General features: G+C 39.4%; 1 long non-coding RNA gene across 1 annotated transcript in view; it reads right to left on the bottom strand.

Moving 5' to 3' along the window:
• LOC122831576 overlaps positions 1–20,448 on the bottom strand; it is a 29,295-nt gene that overhangs the window by 2,398 nt on the left and 6,449 nt on the right. The window contains exon 2 of the long non-coding RNA XR_006370723.1: positions 345–702. This is a non-coding gene — a long non-coding RNA (uncharacterized LOC122831576). The remainder of the gene's footprint in view (positions 1–344; positions 703–20,448) is intronic.

Below are 20,448 nucleotides of genomic sequence, written 5' to 3' on the forward strand. Positions count from 1 at the left end.
ATTTATTTTTTCACTTAAGACTGTAAGATGTAAAAGAGGGGGGAAAAAATATACTGCAGATTCTTTGATAGAGATAGATGTCGGGAATCCAACAGAAAATGAAGCAGTTGTTGCTTTTATATATATATATATATATATATATATATATATATATATATATAGATAGATATATATATATATATCTATAGATAGATATATATAAGATATCTCTCTATATATAGATATATATAGATATAGATTTATCTAGAGATATATATATATATAGATATATATAGATATGTATAGTGACGGCTCCCTTGGAATAACATTGTGGGTTTTGCAGAGCATACCCTTTTAGCACATACCTTCATAAACAGCCAGCACAGGTAATACATTTAGAACAGTCCCAATGTGGGTCACGCTCAATCCTCTCTATCCCGCTTTATCACAGCAGTTCTGCTACACGTGAGGGTTAAACATCCCATTTTTGGGCCGATCCAGTTGAGATCCTGCCAAAGATTAATCCATAATGCCCGTGGAAGGGCCCTTCATCCAACATGCTGCTGCTGAAATAACACAGATAGCTGCTCTGTTCCCAAGCATGCACTGCGGCTCTCCGGTGACCCGGCGCTGCACCACTTCAGGAAGCCCACACAGCTCTCGCTCTTCCAGCTGGAGGGACCGTTTCATGTTCCGCCCAGGCGCGATGAGGAGTCTGTGCATCTGAAATGCAGAGATAGATATTGGTAAGGCAAACTGTTCACTAAAACAAACATGCAAGCGAATTTGGTCAGGGCAGCAATAATCTTATTGAAAAATAAATACTCTCGGCCCGTTTTTTTGTTGGAAAATGTAGCATTGAGTTCAGATGTTTTTTCATTGGCAACTCCAATCAAGTTATCTGTGCAGGTTTCAGTTCCTTCTCACAATCTCCTGGAAATATTTCTGGAACTGAAACTGCATTCATGTGTCGACTTTAAAAATAGGACGGTTGTTTTGTAAAAGTTTGAGACAACATTTCCCACGTTTATTCGACAATTTGTAAAGCGTGGACGTCGTCTACGTCGCCAAATTAAACTGCATGTGGATGTTTTTTGTGGTTTTTAGACAGGCCACGCTAATGTAGCACTCATTATCACGCAATTAAAAGTCAAACGGACTGAAGCGGACCTGTTTTTGTCCCTACGCTTCAGGTACGTCAAATGTTTTAAGAAGTTAAGAGTTTTAAACCAGATAAATTGTGAATCAGACCGTTGCTACAGTTTTCAGCCCTTTTAATGAGACCAGAGATATTTTCAGTGTGACCGGAGTGTTCTTCCGGTCACGAAAAATCACAGACGGCCATGGCGTGGAAACTAAAGGAGCAGCACTCATCACTCTCATTAAGGTACCACCGTTTTCAGACTGCAGTCAGGAAGGTCAGAGCGGCGTCTCTGTAGTCCGACTAATTAACCGGCTAATGTCGGCTTGTTATATTGTAGAAAAAGCACAACAGTAAAAAATCTAGTATTCTAAACAAAAAGCATGTATTTAAAAAAACCCAGCTGGCATCTAAATGAATGTTTTTTCAAAGTATTTAATTTAAAGTACGATTTAAAGTAGGTGCTACGGCTATTATTATAACTGCAGCAATATCAATGTGATACAATATTGTTGCAGCGGTTGGAAAAAATATAGCTTTCGCCTTTAAAATCAGTTCGATGATGTCACATATTTGTATAAAATACTATAAAAGCAATTTTTTACTGTGATCTGTCGTTCATGCACTACACAAAATTCACATTTTATTGGTCAAAACAAGTGAACTTGGAGGTATGTGTTGTGTCAAGTCTATTCGTCGACGTTGTCGTTTGTATTCACGAGTTGAGGGTATAAAAGTCAAATAAACACATCGCCGTGTGGGGCTAGATGCACGTACTGTAGATGCACCGTTGCCCTCGGTATATGTTCCAACTTTATTCATGCACTGCACATCGTAACTTTTATAAAACTTTCAGGGTACATCTCACTCTAAAGCCTATGTATCCCGTCGTCCCGCAGCTTCTGCTGTGGAGGAGAAACTCCCGACATCAATCCCCAAATCCCAAGAGAGCAAACCACCACACACACAGAGAGCCTGGCTGAGGCCCGAGGGGTGTGGTTTCTTTCTCTCCCTGTAAAAGAAAGGGGCAGCTCAAAGCTATAGATAGGGGCAGACAAAACAAATACGCCCTTACACACAGGGACACACACACATAGCAGGAGCAGAACAGCAGGGTCAGGGAAGTGCCACTGACAAGGCCGTATTGTAGAAATGTTTGTTTTGGACTGTGTGGTCACGAGGTCCTTGACTTATGGCCTCGTGTCAGCTAGAAATGATCAAATAATGCACTTACTTGTGTCCTAGTAATTCGATATGAATGCACAAATGTTTATAAACACATTTATAATTGCATTTAAAAATAACAATGGGAGATGCAGTAACCTGGCTTTTCCCAGGCTGATAGCAATTTCCGATTTGCTTTGAGGTTCAATTTCCACTGATCATGATTAGTTTTTCTAAGAAGTCTAAATATAATGAAACAGAAAAAAAAAGATTATTTGAAAAGAGATAGTAGTTTGAGATCCAACAGCAGCTGAATAGATCATCCCTATTTACGATCCAAAGCATTTGTTTTAAAAAAAAAATAAATAAAAAATTCACGTAGTTATTTGATGAATTCTTGGTTTTGGTGCCTTTAATAAAAGACAAAATACAGGATTATTAGGGTCCTTGACCCGTCAATCACTGATCAAAGCTAATCAGTAAACAATTACCTGTTCTGATCTCTTATTGGTCAATTAGTCCACCTATAATAATAAAAGAAAAATATTGAAATGATGGGGAACAAGATGGAAAGCTGCATTGAAAACAACTCCATTATAACCAGCTTGGAGTACAATTTTTTGAACTCTCTCAAATGCTCCCCAGTGTGTGAAGGACAGGACAGAAAAATCCCATCCTTGAAGAGGTGAGAGGACACGGCACGAAGCCGATATCCAACTCAGACTACAGGGGGATTAGAAGAGTTGGGCAGTCTAAGCCGATACAGGAAACAATGCTGAGGAGAGGCTGACACAAAAATGAAGTGATGGCTGTAAGGGCGGCGTGAGACGCCATGTTGAGGAAAAAGCTCTTTTGTTGGCTCCACTCTGCTGAACGGGAGACTACGGCGGCGCCGAACCAATACAGGAAACAATAACCTGATTTCCACCGCGGAGGCGAACGGGATTTAGAGTTCGCCGCACTGCAACATCAAAGGCGCCTCATTTAAGCAGCCCGTGTGACATTTCACCTGCCTCTCCCCACATCCCGTGTTATTACAGCCGGCAGTCCCTGCATCTATACTGCATTAGCGGTTGCCATGGTGAAAGGTCCTCCATCCCGCGCCTATCCTGTGCAAAGGAGGAGACGCTCAGAGCGGATTCCGCGAGGAGAAATCGGAGGTCTGAGAGACAGCTCAAGCCCAGTGACAGCTGTGAGATGTGCAGGCGCTGAGATGTTCCTGTAAGGACCATGCTGAGATTTCTTGCTCCGGATCTATCGCTAGTTTACAAAACAGCACGACGAGCGCAGCGAGCCTAAACACGCAGAGGGCCCACCAGACGGCGTTCGCCGCCATGCGCTTACAACTTTCTTTTCTCCCCCTCCACGACCGTTCTGCTGCTTCGGCTTCGTTTTATTAAAAGCAAGACAGAAATAACTTTCCCTGCGTTGCGTCTCAATCAGCACTCGATTGCGCAAAATGTCACACAGCTTCCTGATATTTTATTACGTCTTGTGATGGGGAAATTAAAACTCGTCACAGACAGCGAACCGCTGCAGCTGAGGGTTTTAGAGCTCCTCAAAGTCATTTATCGGCTGGATTATCGTCAGCAGCTGTCTAATAAAGCCCGTCACATCTGGATTTATGTGCCATTTGTGCCACATCCGCAGCAGGGCACAATCACTGTCTTTACTGTTCTCGCATCAACGCGAGCTAAGACGCAATTTCAACATGGCCAGAGAGAGAGAGAGAGTAAATGTTAGCTGAAGAGGGAGGTGGCACTCCGGGTGCTTTATCGAGATTTCAAGTCAAGCCATCAGAAAACTAACAGCATTATTGATGAGAAAATGAGAGGAAGAGATGACCAAATATGGGAAACAAGCAAAAAAAACAACAACAAAAAAAAAAAACAACAACAATAATTAGCTGGAGTTTTCATTGGTTTTTCTACAAGGCTTGTGATGATTTAGGTGTCTTAGCCATGGGGTAGTTACAGGTTTCAGCAAATTTGAAGGTTTTAAAAAGCTGAGATTTTTAATCTCCTAATGTTTTCTGCAATGTATTATTTATAGTATTTCTGTATTGCTGCTATACTTTAATAAAATCCTTTTAAAGTCACAAAAAAGAAATAAAGATTTTCCTGAATGGATCATCAAGTAATGTACGTCCTTCCCGTCGTTGCTGCACACTGTCAGTCAGCTGGATTTTTTTTTGTGTGTGTTTATACCTTTGTAAAAACCTTATGATTGCACAAATACAGACAGTCACAGATTAAAGAAGTATAATGTATCCAAATTACAACTGGCTCACTAACGAACGCCTCCGTTAAACAGGATCTCTTTTCCGACTACACATCAATTTGTTGTGCTACTCTATAAATGGCAGAAGAACATGATCATGCATTTAGTAATGGTTAATTCTGCACTTTTGTTTAAGTATATCTAAATAGCAATAAGTAAAAATTACATAGATAACATAATTGTGATTGTAATAATACATTATTTCTTAGTGTAGTTGTAAGATTCAGTGTTAAATAAAATCAACTGCATCACGTGTAACATTTTTTGTTTTCAATTTCGTTTAAAGCGGTGGTAGTTTTAACAATACCATACTGCAAAATCTTTATCCGAGTCTAAGCCTAACAGTATTTCAACTCATGAACGTACAGTATCATATAAATCCTATGTGAAAATAAATCCATATTGCAAACGCTTGTCAGTCAAAAGTGCATCTGGAAAACCGAGTCCTCGTCCCCACATGAAGAGACAGCGTCATTGACAAGACTGACTCTGCTCAAATGAATTTAATAAATCATGACTGAGCGCATTATTTCCACTCACTTTGTGGCACAATAATTCAATAATTACTATTTGGTTTTTCCAGGCAGATTCAAGCGGCGCAGCAGCAGTTACAGCAGCTGTGTCACATTTATCTTAAAGTCATCTTTCCACTGCATGAAACAACATACTGCACGGCAGCCTCCGCTTCACCTCCCGCTAATCGATTTAGGAAGCCTCCTAAAACATGCCAAACACCAACACGGACAGGCTTGTTACGTCCATTTTTTATTAAGGCAGAGGACTTTGTCATTAGCAAATCAATTGCTGGTCCTATTCACATTTGAGCTGCGAATGACTGGAAGGAGCCGCCGCCCTCCCCCCTTTCAGTGATTCACTGACTTGGAGCTGTGGCTGCAGTGGGGGAAAAAAAAAAAAAACTCAGCTATTACAACCCATTTGGAAATGTCCTTAGAACTTCTTCTTCTTTTGCTCCAAAGCAGCTTATAGACAACAATGTCAAACTGACAACTTCTAGCATGGCTGATCCTGCATAGGTCCTTCCTGGCTTTTGTGGGCGTGTGTGTGTGTGTGTTTCCGCTTACGACAGGGAGTGTGTGTGAAATACAGATAGAAGAAGAAAGAGTGAAAAATCAACATCAGAGTGTATTGTGGAGGCGAAGCCTCCCTTTTAAAAGGGTCAATGCAAACACACACCCACCTTGACAATAACACTTTTCTGTTTGCACACACTGCTGGTCATGAATGGCGGTCCTCAGCACAGGCCTCAGTCAAAGCGAACGGGGCTGAATGGTAAAGGAGATGATGACTGAGTCAACCAGAAGAATAACAAACTGCTTTTCAATGTCATCTGACTTGACATTGAGTCATTTCGTTGAAATTACAGCTACAAGCCAATTTAACATGTCACACGACACAAAAGAAATGTTATTATTTCTGATTACTGTGAGAATTTGGATATTTAAGTAGTGCAGCATGATAAATATCTAGCTTTCTTTTTTGATCTGTAATGCACGCGTGTTATTAAATATGAATATTTATTTAGGCTTTGATTTGTTTCATCACTCATGAAAAAATATATAAATCTTATTTAAAATTCACCCATGAATGTTGATTAAATGTTTTCCCTTTTGTCTAAATTTTGACCGTTGATGCAATGTTGCTCGTGTCCACTTTAATTATTTTTCAGCCAACAAAACAGAAGGCTACGTTCTAAAGAAATGCAAAAAAATTAAATAAATAAAAAAATCTACTAAAGCGTCACGTTAACTACTGAAAACACGACCACACGGAGCAAACCTCGCAACCTTTTGACGAATAAATCCATTAAAGCCTGGTCGGAAAATGAAAAAAGAAAATATGAAGGACATAGAACTACATTACTTGGATGTCACTTAAAGGCCTTGAAGGTGTAATCATAGCACCATCTATTAGACGGCACTTCAAAAACTTATTGAAATCTTATCGTTTTAGTCGTTTGTAGCCAAGGTTAAGAGTATACGTAAAGATATACAAATTACCTGCAGAGATAAGGCGTACAGAGGCGAAGATAAATCTGAAATATGCAGGTATTTATTATCTGCAGAGATATGAAATGTGGGCTGCGGTTGATAAATATGAAAGGAGCTTAGGTTGAATTTTCATGTCATGGTGAAAATAAACTTTTTTTCATCACTGTCATTTTGAATTTCTTTAAAGAAATTTTTAAAACTGAGAGACCAGCAGCTCTGCGTTCTGCGGAGTAATCTACTCTTTATGGTTTTTCAAATCTAAATAAAATCTCTTCACCGTGAAGCTAAAATATGTTTTGATTATGTTTCTAAAATTAAATATGTGAACATGTCACATTATTTCATTCATCTTATAAGTCAATTGTAAATATATGTGACACAGCTGAAATATGGCTATTTTGTTCTTTTTTCTCTCTTTTAAAAAGTAAAAACAATTGATTTATAACCACACACTTTATTGTTCCAAACAGATTAGTGCAAAAGTGGATGCTAAGCTACCTGAAAGCCAGAGGGGGAGCTCGACTGTTCGAACAGCTAAAATTACAAAGTATCTTTGCTCTTTTCAGGAAAAAAAAATGTAAAAAAAAAACAAAACACGGAAATAAAATTTATGTTATGAATGAATGATATAGCATGCATTACATACATTATGTACATTGAGTGCTGAACAGAAGCAGTAACATAAATAGTATTTCGAATACCAATTGCATCAATTTAAGTAAACTAAATCCTATTTAAGCACATATTCGTCAAGAGTGATTTAGCCTCATTTATAGGAGCTATATTGTGGCGTTAGTGAGAAGAAAACAAGATGAGAATATAAAAAGCATCAAATTTTTTGCCTTCATGATGCATATCTAATTATTTTCTCTTGATGTTTTATAAAACTAGTATGATGGTGGAAGGTTGATTGAATTTGCCTTCAAAACTACACAAGATTAGACAATGTGAAAAACAAGATTTGCATCTTTATTAAAGATGTAGCGTCCTGTAAAATAATAAACATGACATTTGTAATTGTACACGCACACACACACACACACACACACACACACACACACATATATATATAGATATATACACACACACACACACACACATGTGTGTGTGCTGAATATACATATATTTCAGATCCTGGGCTCTAATTTTAGAAAGGGCCCAAAAATGAATTAAATATAACGATGCAATGCAAACATTTGCACATTCCCCCCCACACACACACACACACCAAAAGATTATACATCGAATCAGCACAAACTCCACCCAGCAATTGTAAGAAAGTCTGGGGAAACAAATCAGCATCGAACAAAGATTTGAAGCGGCGGAGGCGACACCAGCCTGTAAACAATGGCTATGGCTGCCAGTTTCACTGTGTGTCTCACTGACCACAGTGTTAATCCACTTAAGAGACAAAAGACACAAAACTACTGATCTGACACTCTTCCCTACACAGCACCTCTCCATATAATTTATAACCTCTTTTTTAGGTGTTACTCTGTTACCTCGCAATTTTAGGTAAAACGCAAAAATTGTGTTTCAATGATGTGGTCACACTAAAAACCGACAAAATCTCATCTGAGGGTCGGTGGGACTTGGCCGCGGTCTGCGCAATTTTTCACGGTGTCTTCTCCCTCGGTCATTCTCTCTCCTAGGCATTACCTTAACAAAAGCTTTTCTCACGCACACAAACATCCACTCGACCAGTGAGCACAAGCGGCAGAGACAAAATGGCTGAATAGTGATGGAGGGACTGCATGTTCTTTATGTGTCGACTAATCAGCCAGCACTAACGTGTCAAACACTGCACTCCCACTCTCCTCCGAATGGGAACATTGTCCTTCAGACAGAGAGAAAAACTAACACTCTTTCGATACCCAGACAACGAATAAAAAGCACATAAATAAGGCTGCAGTCACCGCCAGAAAATCAAATACGAAAACGTTGGGACAACTGCTACAACGACTGCTCATTTCATTCTTTCACACAGCAATAGTGTTTGATTTTATATATATATATATATATATATATTATTGAAAATAACAGTGTCCCTCTGGCGTTTCTATGTACAAGATAAAGCTGGAGGGTTTTGAAAAACAGCTCTTCTGTCACAACCCAAAGTTTGACCAATAACCTATCACTATAGGACTAATATTCTCCACACGCAAACACGTAATAAGGCATCAGTATTCTGTAAAGGCTGTCTGTCTCCAGCTCTGCTGCATTATTTTTAATTTATACACCAGTAGACAACACCCTCACATCCAAAACTTTAAAAATATAGTCACAGATAGATAGATAGATAGATAGATAGATAGATAGATAGATAGATAGATAGATAGATAGATAGATAGATAGATAGATAGATAGATAGATAGATAGATAGATAGATAGATAGATAGATAGATAGATAGATAGATAGATAGATAGATATTTTAGTGCTCTGTCAGACAGAAATTAACTTTGTGAATATTTTAGGCTTGGCGGACTAAAGCAGAGCAAAGAAACACAAAGAATGTGACTACAGGACCACTCTATAATCCTATCAGCCCAGTCCATGGTACGACCGTGTGTGTGAAGAGCAGAAGCCGCAGTGGAATCAAACCCCAAAACCTTTCTTTGTTTATCACTTGCAACAAATGAGCATTTCACTGTTCTCCTTGCTACGTCCGAATCACTTTTGTATTCGCCGTAGACTTCGGAGGTCTCGCGTCGTCTGTGTGGTGGACTCACATGAGCGTTTTTTTGGGGGGGGATCTGTCTTTTGTGAATCTCGATCAGCTGGGCTGAAAATGAGGGCGGTGGAGTTAGAATAAGGTTATTCTGTCCCAAACCAAACAGTCGAAGACGCGGCACTGAAAATAACAGAATGCTACTGATGCACACAGGCAAACAGTTTGCTGAAAAAAATCCTCTACTTCAGTCAAATACTCAATTTACTTTTACTGAAAGAAACAAAAACGGGACATGACAGGAGTAGAACTGAAACAAATTATTACTCTTCTACTCTTTGCGTTGTCTGTGTGTTTATGAGACATCGAGCACAGATGAACAAAAAGGTGGCCGTATATCACGATTCAAATGTTACACCGTTACACTGCGTTCATGGCTGCCCAGTTCACAGGGAAACACAAAGATGGCTTTAATTTCCCTCTTCATGCCTATTGTAAAATTCAGTGGATCTTATAATCCACGCGATTTCATTTATCTGCGTAAATATTCGGTGAAACACACTTCAGATAAAAAAAAACAAAAAAAACTGAAACACCAAACAACTAATCATCGTGACACCAATCAATATTTGAACAAAGGTGCATCGAAGCAAACCAAACAAAACAAAAAAATCCACAAAGCTGTATTTTTGTCTAAGACATCGTACGCCCTCCGTCTTACAGCTGGCTATCCGACACGCAGACAAAGAGACAGTACCGCAGTGTGAAAATGTAGTGACGTAACTGGCTTCTCTGCAGCTGAGAATTAGCTTGGGTATGTATCGGTTCGTTTTACGCTCTGAGGGTCAAAGTGAGCCTTCATACCGTTGATCGTACTTTGAAAGTTAGCTGCTTCCCAGTTAGCCTATTGTATCTACAATTATGCCTTGCCTTGTTTCCTGGTCTGTATACGTGCTCCAGTACATAGACACGCAATGGGGATGGGCTGGGTCTGGCTGTGGTAAACTGAATTATCAGCATCTCACTCTTTGCTTCTTCCTTTCTCGAACTGTACCTCACCCATCCCCCTCTGCTCCTGTCCTCTCCTCTCTTCGTCTTTCCTCGCCTCCAAGATTTTTCCACAGTGAAGGAGGTAAATAAAACTACAGTGCTAGAATTTTAATAAGGGTCTTTTTTTTTTATTATTTTCTGGTTTATGCCTGGATAGACAAGTCGGCAAAAGGAAGAATATGACAAAAAAAATAACAGAGACAACACACTCTTCCAACCCACTAATTGCAAAAATACTTTTAAAATTCACACTTTGATACAGAAGATACCAATGCTGACTTTAGCATGGCATTAATGACTCAGAGGGGGGACAAGCAATGTTGTTTTTGCTAGCTATGTCAATACTAGCCTTGAATTTCTATTGAGAGAAACCTTAAAAATGCCAACGTGGGGTTATAAATCTCCTTAATGCAGAGGCTCACCTGGTTGAGGTAGCCACTAGCCACACGCGTCATGGAGGCCTAAAAAGGCTGAAGTCTGCTCCTTGTAAAATCCAGTCCCAGTCATCATAGGGTGAAACAACAACAAAAAAAAAAAAGCAAAAAAAATAAATAAAGATGGCAAAAATAATAACCCATCTTTTGAGTTGAAAGAATAAAAAGTGGCAGAAAAGAGGGAAAGGGTGAGTAGATATCAGAAAAGAGGAGAGAAGCTAGCTAATGAGGAGAGGAGAGGGATGCTAGTTCTTCACCGAGCAACTTTAAACTTTGAGGACAGATGCAGCAGTGGTGTATTGTGGAGGGTATTAGGGCAAAGGGAGACCCCAAATATCTCCCCCACTGTGCATGCACATTTGTTTGTGTGTGTGTGTGTGTGTGCGTGTGTGAGTGAGTGTGACAGCAGGGAGCAGCTCAACGCAGGACGCTGCACGCAGCAAGGGGCCATTAGACATGGTGGGGTGACCCACATAAAAGATGCGCACACACACACAGAGGCATGAAACTTTCTTTTCTGCATTCAATGTGGCATGATAACCATAAAGCTGGGATTCTTTAGCATTTGGGTTTAGCACGGCCATTGTCATCTGGTTCTCACAGTGTGGGATTTGGTGAGCTGGTGGAAGAAGCCTTTTACAACCAGGCATGTTCTTCCTGGTCAGTTCTCTAAAGTAAAGGATTTGAAATTAAGTGTGGTTTAGGCATTTTTTCCCCACTCTTTCCCACATCTGTGTTGATGGTTCTGACACAGAGAGTAGTACATTTCTGTACCTGTGACTTAGTGAGAAGCTGTGCAAGTTTCAGATGACATTTGCTGCCTTATTCTCAGCATGAGAATATATCAAAGCCCCATTTGGCCGCTCACACTCAGTCGGGTTATGCTGTCCACTGTCGCCACATGCTTGCTCAGTACGAGGGATTGCTGCAAAATCAACACAGTCGGCTGGGTTTCCTTACATTAACCAATAAAATGTACAAATATTTGTCAAATTGGCATAATAAATTGAAATTGACTTCAATGTTTTATAAAAATTTATGATTTGATCCAATTGTGATCCTTTTATCACAGCATCTAGACCAGATATATTATAAAGGCCTCCTTCACAATTATTTGCACGCCAATTGAAGGTGTGTAAAAAAACAACTGGTTGTTATGGAGACTTAGTGAACTCAGGACAGCTTTGGAAGAAACCGATTATCTCCCTCACCATCCTCCTAATTGTGCGTGGTGGCAAGATAAACTTGGGTCTTCGTCAAATAATGTTGCTTGTCAAGTTTAGGTTGTTTTCAACTGCTTTATTATTGCAGACTATAATGAAGGGCAAGAGCAGCTGTTTTCTTCTCACCAATTCCTAACTTAGTTGAACGTCATGTTTTTTGTTTTTTTTGCCTTAATCTTAGGAGTGGCCAAGTTTAAACGGCTTCCGTGTCACAGAAGGAAAACTTGGGGATGCGAACTAAAACTTCCTAAACACTCTGATCAATATATAGTAAAACATAAATTTAATTGAAGAAATGATGCTGAAGCGGAAGCTTGTTTAAAATATGCTGAAGAAGATTACTGGGAGAAAATAGTCTGGTTCGGTGATGAGTATCATTTATTTTGAACATGGTAAAAGTGTAAAATCACACACATGAACAAGAAATGCAAAATACACATTTCTGTACTACAATAATCTTAACATGCTCGAAAAGGAGCAGGAAGACGTGAGAAACTTATGAACTCCTATCTCATGAACTCATACAATATTTTCAGATGGACCCTCATTGTTAACACAAATAAAAAACAAACATAGGTTAATTAATGTTTCATTTTATCTGGGTTTAATATATACACCCATGCCTCCAGAGCCACACACACTCAATTTACACATGTACACATTTGGAGGAAGAATGCTTGTATACTTCCGCCCAAAGTGAAGGTTGCAGGTGTGAACATCATGGTGTGGGCTGCCTTACATCATGTGATACTGGCAAACTTCATGTTACTGAAGGAAGGAAGGATGAATGGAGAAACGTACCGGGACCTTCTCTCTGAGAACCTGAAGATGGAATGAGTGCGGCTCATTCCATCTAATTAAACTCCTAATTGTTTTAAAAAAAAAAAAGCTAGAATGGTCCAGTCTGGATAACTCGTTTGTTTCCAATTCAAAAACAATAGAAAGAACTGAAGATCCGAGTTCATAGGAAGAATCTCTAAAATATTTAAGCTTCGAAGAGAGTTTGTGCCGAAGAAACAGTTACAATCGCAATTTTTCCATCTGTGAGAATTGAAGTTGTCATCATCACAACAGGCTTTTCTGCAAAGTATTTAACACATTTCTGTAAGTGTTTTCAATACTTGGTTAATGTTCCATTCCAATTTTGTACCCATGATTTGACTGGTTGCCCAAATTGCCTTGATATATTTTTATTGATGGATTACTCGAGTTGGTGCCGATTTTACTTCAATGACCCCGAAAGGAATATTTACATCGAGAAAAACATTTTAAATACTTTTTTAATTGCTTTAAATGGTGTGTTTGTTTTTTGTTTTTTTTAGCAGCTTCAATACTCAGAGCTGCCTCATTGTATTCTCTGACAGAACATAAAAAAACCTAAAAATAAAATAAAAAAAACAGACAGGTCTTACGTCGACATGTCTGCTGGACCAACATGCCAAAAGGTCTGGTTGAACATAAAGCTGCTGCTTCATTGTGACCTATTAACACAACTACGCCTTCTAGTAGGTACCCCAGCTCAACGTTGGCTGTTTATTTAATGGACCAAGCTACATCAGCTTGCTCAGTAACTCCATCACAATGTGGTGCTCATTAATAAGTCCTAAAATGTGCCTTTTTGTTTTTTCCTCATCCATAATTACAGTTTGGCCGCACCGCTCCATTTGCACATAGAGCTTCGCTGCAGACAGATTGTTGAGTTGGCCTGCAGTTCTGAAACTCTCCTTCTTTCATTATCCTTATCTCTCCATATCTCCTCCACTCCCTCCCCACACACACACACACACATTCGCTCACGCCTACATTGCCAGAGGGATTTGCAGCAGCTAGAAAGAACAGGAGTGCGTGTGTGTGTGTGTGTGTGCGCAAACACAGCAGGGAGTTGCCAATTACAGCAGTGATTAAAACCTAGCGGTGTGGAAAGAGGGAGCAAGAGAAAGAAGGAGAGGAGAGTCGGAAGGAAGTAAAGAAAAGGCGGATCTGGACGGACAGAGAGACGGTGAGGGATAATAATGGTGAAGAATACAAATGCGTCTCGCAACATACAGCCTCTCTATCCTCTTTCTACCCCCCCCCCTTTTTTTTTTCTTCTTATCAATGTCCTGAATTGGAGCTGCGACATTTATGGAGAGCAAAAACTCCTGCAAATAGGCTCCGGCAATTTGCTGTGCGGCGCTCAAGGAGAGGCTCCGTAAACAGGAGTGCATCAGTGTCAAAATGAGCAACATCGTTATTGAAGGTTGGAGAAAGTCGGGATAATAATAATCAGAGTGCAGCGATCTACTGAAGGCTGCCGCTTCTGAACAAGGCATCGGTCCTGATTTACCTGCTGACTGTAATGTCATAATTAGTGTCAGGAGACACGAATAACGGATAAATAGATTTATGGGGGGAAAACTTTTTGCTGCCGACGGAAAGTAAGGTATGAGATACTTTGCAGAAAGTTAAACTTTAACCTTCAACAGCAAAGAAAGTGCAATAGGAAAATTACATTATATCTGCTTACTATAGAGATTATTTCACAATGAAAGTAAGTCAAGACACCGAATCTTCAGTTGATAGAGTTTCTCAGCTCTGTGTGCAAACTGTCAGATTATATGGAGTCAGTGAGAGGCATCTAATTATTACAGCTGTAAATGTTGGGCTAATGAAAGGCATGAAGGCAGAGGGACGGCCATGATTGTCTCCCTGTTGGTGGATCACATCATGACACGGCTGATCTTAGAGAACCCTTCCCTCTCCGGGTCAGTGCCCTTCATGTGTCCCTCTGTTAACAACAAAAGCTTCCTATTACATCATAGAGGAGAGGAGGATGGCGACACAGTTTACAGCTTAACGTTGTAAAATGTCTGCACCTGTATAGCACTAAGGGTGATTTACCAATTTTTTTTCTTCTGTGTATTATTAACCATATGGGGACAGCTTTGGGTTATTTTACTTCACTTTCACTCTGCGATGAGTCGCACTATCACATAGAACAGCGGCTTCTAGTTTGCAACAAACACAGACGATGCCATCGCAGGTTTATGAATCACACAAACAGGTGTAGGATGTTTGGTGAGTTTACCGTATAGTACTTTGCCGAAGAATTCTTTTTCTTCTTATTATTTTGTTTGTGATAACTGAACAGTTTTCTGTGAGATATTTTATAAATTAACCCTAAATTAATCTTATACACAGCTTTATTCTTGGCGTATAATTGGTGTTTCTTTGCAGAGCAGATGTATTTGCCAATTGTTGTTAAATCACAGACAGCTGCCTGCACTCTTTACCAAGTTATTGAACTCAAAAGGCAGTGGGGGTCAAATCCAAATGACTTTTTTAAAATATATATAAATTCGTAAAGCGAATTGGAAAACAATCTGTGATTTTGCTTCCACAAAAGCCTTTTGCTTGCATTTCAAACAAGACGTAGTTATTGCATGTTCTTAAGGCAGGAAGACGTACAAAGGATGTTCATTAGGTCCGATTTCAATACGGCTCAACTCGTTTCAGCCGTATAAGCAGGAAAGTTGGGATCAGAAATGAAGACGCTCGTCACACAACTGTCTATTTCTACAACTCATGTATGCAACAGTTGAAAACATCTGCATACTTTTATTTATCTGCCTTCGTGTTTGTTCTTATGGAGCTCACACCAGGTTATTGAAACTACAGCAGAATGACTGTAATATGCTGAAGAGCCAACACACAAATCTGTTTTTTTACTAAATCGAAGAAGTACCTGTTAACAACCCGTGGAGCAGACGTGCTCTTCATCGTTCAGCTGGTTTCAGCTCAGTGGACCGATGTCTCTCATGTCGAACACAAACAGGAAATTCCACTCAGCCCTGGACTCTGCAAGGATGACTCCCTAAACAAATGTTGGTTAAGCTAATCTCTGAGTTACAAGACTGAAGGATTTTATTCAGTCTTTGAGTCACATCTGTAACAGAAGTGTCACTCATTTAAAAAATAAATAAATAAATAGCCTTTGCTTTCTCAAATTTGCTAACTTAAGCTGTAAAAAGTAACATTTTGGGGGGGATTGCTGAGGTTAAATGTACTGTTTTTTTTCTTTTTTTGGAAGAATGTACCTGTCAAACACTGAAACATTGAAGGGAGAACAAAAAAAAAAAAGACAGCAGAACATATTTTCAATGCAAACCTGATATTGCATCCCTCAAAGCTGAATTAAAATTCCTTGATTTATTTTATTCATCATATCGAAAGCCAGCCAGGCTCTTTCTAATGAAGCCAGCGGCTAGTTTGATGTTTGTGTATGGCTGGGTGTGTGTGCATGCGTGTGTGTGTGTCTGCAGAGTGGCAGGTGAGTGAGCTATCTGCAGCGCTCACACTCTCACCCCCTGCTGTGTTTAATCAATACCATTCTGTATTCCAGCCTTCACACATGGCCACGCACACACACATAACACACACACAAACACTTTGCAATATCTTTCTGTGAGACATCTTGGGAATACCAAGCATGAGTAACTTCACACTTCTCCTCAGTGAATAAACACTGCACAAATACATACAAAGGGAATGTGTGTTTATATGTGCTTCTTTTGTGGATGTCTGATACGGTGTGTGTGTGTGTGTGTGTGTGTGTCCAAAGTGGGCGAGGATAATTAATTCTAGTCTGTCGTGCCCACAAAATGTGAGAAATATCTAGATTACATGAGACATATACTTATCACACTATGTGTGTGCGTGTGTGTGTGTGTGTGTGTGTGCACGCTAGTGAGGGTTTGGATGTTAGGGGAAAACTTCTCAAGAGCAGCGGTCGGATCGATTCAAGCTCATCCAGGATGGAAACAGGAAACAAAAGGCAACAGAGCGAGAAAAATGTTCTTCTAAAATTTTGATAAAAACAATGCACACTGAGTTTTTATTTATTTATTCTTTTTTTTTTTTTTTTTTTACTTTTTTAAAATTAAAATGGATCAGCTTAATACTGAGACCAAATCTGCATTTTATTGTGATAAAACACCAAAATGATCAGCACTCTCGATAAAAAAAAAAACTATAACGTGTTAAAAAGCCTCTTTTTTTTTTTTTGCTCCAGCAGAGAAAAACCAACTTCAGCTTAATCAAAATATGTCCATGAAAAAGTATCGTAACCCTATACGATGAATTAACAGGAGTGATTTTTGTCCTTTGTGCTCGTTGGGTTTTTAGGTTAATCAGATCACCTATAGGAACTTTGACTTAGTAATCCATGAATTCCTGTTTCACTTGGGAATAAATATGATGTGACACAAAGCCTTTCTCAAAGCAACTCTTCAAAATGGATAAAATCTAAAAACATGAGTATCAAGTAAGGCAGATACACATTCATTTTTAGAAGTAAGAAAATTGTCTTATTGTAATTGTACGTTGTCTGAATCTACAGTGGCTGAAAAGCTTCAAACCTGTGGCTCTAACCCTACATGTGTTTACCTGCAAACTATTCAGAAACCTCTTCATCCCACTCCAGCTGTCTATGTGCAAATAATAACATAGAAATGTGACAGTAGGCCCTTTTTAACACGAAGGCAAATTGAATCAAAAGACAGGTCGGTGTTTAGATATTTTCTGTTTTTCTCACTCGTGGCCAAATGTATTTCTCTACACACCCACTCAGTTGTACCTCTGCAGCAGGGCCTTTCTCCAGAAATAGCTTGGAACGCTGCTGGGTTTTCCTCAACATTTCCACACCACTTTGACCTAATCCCAACCTGAGCTGTTTCCTCACTCCCAAAACATATCGCGTCACCTGGTGGGAATCATCTCTTCAGTGGAAAATGAGTTTCCCACGTTGCGACTCGGTAAACCAACCCGTGGTCCTCAGAACACGAGCAACGCCCGCATCGCTCACACTCCCCACTAAAAACCAAGCAGCCCCCCCTGCAGGGAGAGCAAACACTCGCGCACATGATCGCCATGACGATATAAAATATGAATTATGCATAAACACAGCCTCGCCTGAGCCGTGGCTACAAAGCCGTGTGGGTTATATTCTCTCCTCTCAGATGACACGGGAAATGTCCCCTCAGGATTAATAATGTAATAATCTGTTCCACCGCGTCGCCGTCTGGCCCGCTGCCGACTGGCCCGCTGCCGACTGGGCTTCGTAATTTGTTTGGTGTTGTCGTAACGCGATAATGAACTATTGCGAGATCTGTTCAGAAAATATATAATTAATGCGCTTTTGCATAGGGGGTGAAACTGTGCATCTGTGTGAGAATGACGTTTAAGCGCAGGTAATCTGATAAACCTACTGCTTTGTTACTAGCAGGAAGTGATTTTAACCGTTAACCAATTAAAAAGGATTAATACCCCTTGAGCTTATTTTTTTAATCACGTCACAAACATTGGTGTAATTTATATTTAGAGCAACACAAAATTAGCCTCAACTTTGAAGCACAAAGAAAAGAGAAAGAAGGAGAGGAGAGTCGGAAGGTTTTCAATTTTTATTTTTTTATTTCCACAAAAACCTCTGAGGCCTTAACTGAACAGCTGTATTTAAGACTGACTTCAAATCTCACACCTCGCTAAATTCTGTGAATGTGATTACACTGGATTCTCTTTAGGGGTGTCAGATTAAAAGGGGGACTGAGCACATGTGCAGTACTCTCATTTTTGAGATTTCCTTTTGCAGCGTCTCGAACGCTGCAGAGTGTTTCCCATCTAATCCCAAATTTATGTCACACAGTTTTGGTCTCTGTGATACAAAACCCAGCAAAATATACTGAAGTTTGCGTCACAAAATGTAAGAATAGGTCAAGAGAAACAAATACTTTTGCTAGGATTTCTGAGAACAGGACAATTTTGCATTTATTTATTTCTTTTTTTATTCCTCACTTTCCTCCAAGGTTACTCCGCAGCAAAACACGGACACAGGGAGAATTTATATCAGGCACGCTGGAGTGGGACGGGACGGCGACGGTGTTTATCGGACTCATTTGTGATTATATTTTTGGGATCTACTTTATTATCTCAGCATTCAAGGCTTTTTTTTTTCTTCTTCTTCTTTTTTGACAGCGTGACAGAACGAAACACTTCATTATGACTGAGCTCCAGGAAGAACCACCTATCTTAACAGCCTGGCTATTATTAGATATTTGTCTAGTACAAAATTGCCACTGAGATTATTGAAGTAGCAGCAGATTCCATGTTGACAGGCAGACAAAAAAAAAAAAAAGTGTCGATGGTGGCTATATTTACCAAGACGGAAAAAAAAAAAAAAAAAAAAAAAAAGCTGCTGCTGGAAGTGAGGAGAAGACGGGAGCGGGGCCGAGAGCAGCCGGGAGGAGCGGTGAAGAACTGAATTCCCCAAGAACTTTGGCTAAATGTGATTAAATTAATTGGACGTCACCTTCTGAGAGCGGACCACGCCGCACTGTTGATAGCAGAGTTTGATGCAACAGCGCTTAATAATGATGCATCAATCCACTGGAATGAGATCAGAATCGGTCTTTGTTCCATTCATTGGCTCTGATCTGCAGTAGGCAGGTCTACTTAATAAAAAAGTGAGTACTTTGATGAACTATTTTAGTTTATTAACTATCAGATAAGGTTGGTAGACACTGCTGTCGTTGGCAGCATCCAGCATTGTTACAATGGGACATTTAATTGTTTTTTTTTTTTGTCTCTCTCGCTCTGATGGTCAAGGAAGGAAAATGACAATTCAATAAGAAACTAAAGTTTTTTAATTACCTGCCAAGAATAACAACCAACTGCAGCTGATTTCTCCATTAATTACAGTTCATTGGTTACTAAAAGCTTGTTTTCATGCTCACTGTTTTCTGCAAAGAGATCCTCCAAAGTTTCAGGATATAAAAATGGCTTCTTCCTTACTATCATTACTACCACAGTTATTATTTTGTGTCCTCTCCTCTCCTTCTTGTGAGACTAATTGTTTCTGCTATATATCCTCCCTCCTTCCTGTGTTTCATAGTGGCCTTTTCTGAATCTGTGTCTCTCTCACATTCACTCCTCAGACGATGTCTGGGTTACAGGTTCACACTCAAAACTTGAGGAAAAACTCAAAAGAGCTTTTCAAAAACACGACAGCCAAATATGGCGACAGCTCAAATAGCGTCTTGTAACATATCCAATTTAATGTTTGAAAATGTGAACTACATTCTACTAATGGTGTTTATTTTTCAAGAATCCAGTTTTTATTTTAATCCCTGATAAGAAACCTAAATGTAATTCCTGAAATGTTTTTACATTTATTTTTTCTTTTTGTGTGGTTTAATGGTGCCCTTCATTTGGCCTCCCTTCACAAAGCCTTATCCCAGCACCCCAGCAATTTAAACCTGCAAACTTTAATTTTATTTGTAAATTCACAATGTGTTTTTGATGGTAAAATATATACATATATATATTTTAACTTAATATCACTAAATGCAAAATGCTTCATGATTAAGCATTTTGCTTCATCAATGAAAGGTTGAGCACTTTCAGATGATTGCGCGTGCAGATGATTGTCACACTGGATCTTAATGCAACGTCAAAGAATTTTTTGAC

The sequence above is a fragment of the Gambusia affinis genome, linkage group LG05 (assembly GCF_019740435.1).
Source record: "Gambusia affinis linkage group LG05, SWU_Gaff_1.0, whole genome shotgun sequence".
Classification (NCBI taxonomy): Eukaryota; Metazoa; Chordata; class Actinopteri; order Cyprinodontiformes; family Poeciliidae; genus Gambusia; species Gambusia affinis.